Raw genomic sequence first — 3,826 nt, 5'->3', positions numbered from 1 at the left:
TGTCACATGCGCAGAATACAGACTTTTACTGCAGACTTTTACTGTGAAATGCTTGCCTACGAGCCTCATAACAATGCAGAATATATTAATGATAACAAAAATAGGAATAGAAAGAGGAATAAAATACACAATTAATCTACATAGCGGGAGTACCAGTACCAATTTGCAAGGGCATCAGATAGATACTAATAAGAGTAAGAGAACAGAACAGAGTAGCAGCAGCAATGATGAATGTGAAAGTGTGTATATGTATGTGTGTGTGTATGTGTGTGTGTATGTGTGATTTTGTGTGTCAGTGTAGTGTGTGTGAAGGCTTATACAGTGTTTATATATAGTCTCGTGACTGCATAGAGTCAGTGCAAGATAAGGTCAATGCAGATAGTCCAGGCAACCATTTAATTTACTATTTAGCAGTCTTATGGCTAATTAGCAGGCTAGTTGCTTGTAGGTAGAAGCTGTCTCGGAGCCTGTTGATCCGAAAGCCGATGCTCCGGTACCGTTTGACGGATGGTATCAGAGTGAACAGTCCATGGCTTGGCTTCCACCGAAACCGCCTGATATAGAGGTCCTGGATGAATGGGAGCTCAGCCCCAGTGATGTACTGGGTTGTCCGCACCAACCTCTGTAGCGCTTTGAGGTTGAGGGCTGTGCATTTGCCATACCAAGCGGTGATGCAGCTAGTCAAGACACTCTTGATGGTGCAGCTGAAGAACTTTGAGGATCCGAGGGCTTACCCATGCCAAATCTTTTCAGCCTCTTGAGAGGGAAGAAAGGCGCTGTCGTTCCCTCTTCATAATTTCTTGTTAAGTCCTTAGTGATGTGGACGCCAAGGAAACCCAACCTCTTCAAAGAGTATCTTAAATAATCCCCTTCCTCACCCAAAATACAAAATAAAATCCTGATCCAACACTTGCCCTCCCCCCTTCTAGCTCTGACTTTGCTGATAGCTACTTTATTGAGGAAAAGTGTACTTACTGTGCCTGTGAAATGTGACTGTCCCACCTAGCTATCTTAAGATGAATGCACAAACTGTAAGTTGCTCTGGATGAGAGGGTCTGCTAAATTACTAAAATGTAACGAACTTAAACCCCTCACCCACTCATCTACAGCCCTGTCGATGTGGATGGGGATGTGCTGTCCTCTCTTTCTCCTGTAGTCCACGGTCAGCTTCTTTGTCTTACTGACATTGAGGGAGAGGTTTTTGTCATGGCACCACACTGCCAGGTCTCGGATCTCCTCCGTGTAGGCGGTCTCATCATCGTCGGTGATCAGGCCTACCACCGTCGTCAGCAAACTTGACGATGGTGTTGGAGTCGTGCGTGGCCACATAGTCGTGGTTCAACAGGGAGTACAGAAGGGGGCTAAGCATGCACCCGCGGGACTAAACCCTCAACACCAGAGGCCGGCCGGTCAGCAAATCCAGGATCCAGAAGGAGGTGTTCAGTCCAAGGGTCCCGAGCTTGGGGATGATCTTGGAAGGGACTATGATGTTGAACGCTGAGCTATGTAGTCTATGCACATCATTCTCACATAGTTATTTCCGCTTTTGTCCAGGTGGGAGAGGGCAGTGTGAAGTGGAACTGAGTCTCCTGTACATCTGTTGGGGCAGTATATGAATTGGACTGGGTCCAGGATGTCTGGGATGATGGTGTTGATGTGTGTCATGACTAGCCTTTTAAAGCACTTCATAATTACAGATCTGAGTGCTACAGGGTGGTAGTCCTTTAGACAGGTTACCTTGGAGTTCTTTGGAACAGGGACAATGGGGGTCAGCTCGAAACATGTTGGGATTACAGACTGGGACAAGAAGAGATTAAAAATGTCAGTGAAGACACTTGCCAGCTGGTCTGCGTAATGCTGATCAGTTAATTGGTGATTGATTATTCTTTCATTTTCCCAAAGACTCTGGTTAATACTTTGGTAACCCGTCAAAATGGAGATACTAGTTTTAAAGTAATTATTTAACCCATCAGTGTAGCAAACAAGGATGTTAAAAAAAAGATGTTAAAATATTGACATTTGTTCTGTGTTTCCAGCAGATGTAGAGGTGTAGCTAAATTAGACAAGGTTACCCTCTGGTGGCTATGACATGCTACTGCTCGTCCCCAAACATGTACAGTTGAAGTCGGAAGTTTACATACACTTAGGTTGGAGTCATTAAAACTCATTTTTCAACCACTCCACAGATGTCTTGTTAACAAACTATAGTTTTGGCAAGTCGGTTAGGACATCTACTTTGTGCATGACACAAGTAATTTTTCCAACAATTGTTTAAAGACAGATTATTTCACTTATAATTCACTGTATCACAATTCCAGTGGGTCAGAAGTTTACACTAAGATGACTGTAACTTTAAACAGCTTGGAAATTCCAGAAAATGATGTCATGGCTTTAGAAGCTTCTGATAGGCTAATTGACATCATTTGAGTCAATTGGAGGTGTACCTGTGGATGTATGTCAAGGCCGACCTTCAAACTCTGTGTCTCTTTGCTTGACATCATGGGAAAATCAAAAGACATCAGTCAAGAACTCAGATTCTTTTTTTTAGACCTCCACATGTCTGGTTCATCCTTGGGAGCAATTTCCAAACGCCTGAAGGTACCACGTTCATCTGTACAAACAATAGAAAGCAAGTATAAACACCATGGGACCACGCAGCCGTCATACCGCTCAGGAAGGAGACGCGTTCTGTCTCTTAGAGATGAACGTACTTTGGTGTGAAAAGTGCAAATCAATCCCAGAACAACCGCAAAGGACCTTGTGAAGATGCTGGAGGAAACAGATAAAAAGTATATATATCCACAGTAAAACGAGTCCTATATCGACATAACCGAAAGGCCGCTCAGCAAGGAAGAAGCCTCTGCTCCAAAACCACCATAAAAAAGCCAGACTACGGTTTGCAACTGCAGATGGGGACAAAGATCGTACTTTTTGGAGAAATGTCCTCTGGTCTGATGAAAAAAAAATACAACTGTTTGGCCATAATGACCATCGTTATGTTTGGAGGAAAAAGGGGGAGGCTTGCAAGCTGAAGAACACCATCCCAACCATGAAGCACTGGGGTGGCAGCACCATGTTGTGGGGTGCTTTGCTGCAGGAGGGACTGGTGCACTTCACAAAATAGATGGCATGATGAGGCGGGAAAATTATGTGAATATATTGAAGCAACATCTCAAGACATCAGTCAGGAAGTTAAAGCTTGGTCGCAAATGGGTCTTCCAAATGGACAATGACCCCAAGCATACTTCCAAAGTTGTGGCAAAATGACATAAGGACAACAAAGTCAAGGTATTGGAGTGGCCATCACAAAGCCCTGACCTCAATCCTATCGAAAATTTGTGGGCAGAACTGAAAAAGCGTGTGTGAGCAAGGAGGCCTACAATCCTGACTCAGTTACACCAGCTCTGTCAGGAGGAAAGGGCCAAAATTCACCCAACTTATTGTGGGAAGCTTGTGGAAGGCTACCCATAACATTTGACCCAAGTTAAACAATTTAAAGGCAATGCTACCAAATACTAATTGAGTGTATGTAAACGTCTGACCCACTGGGAATGTGATGAAAGAAATACAAGCTGAAATAAATCATTCTCTCTACTATTATTCTGACATTTCACATTCTTAAAATAAAGTGGTGATCCTAACTGACCTAAGACAGGGACATTTTACTCTGATTAAATGTCAGGAATTGTGAAAAACGGAGTTTAAATGTATTTGGCTAAGGTGTATGTAAACCTCCGACTTCAACTGTATGTTTGAAAACTGGGTTATAATGGAATGAGTCCATGTATGCAGATGACAATGTATCAAATTACACTCTCAAAAAAGT

The sequence above is a fragment of the Salmo salar genome, chromosome 11 (assembly GCF_965601325.2).
Source record: "Salmo salar chromosome 11, fSalSal1, whole genome shotgun sequence".
Taxonomy (NCBI): Eukaryota; Metazoa; Chordata; class Actinopteri; order Salmoniformes; family Salmonidae; genus Salmo; species Salmo salar.
This window is presented reverse-complemented; position numbering follows the sequence as displayed.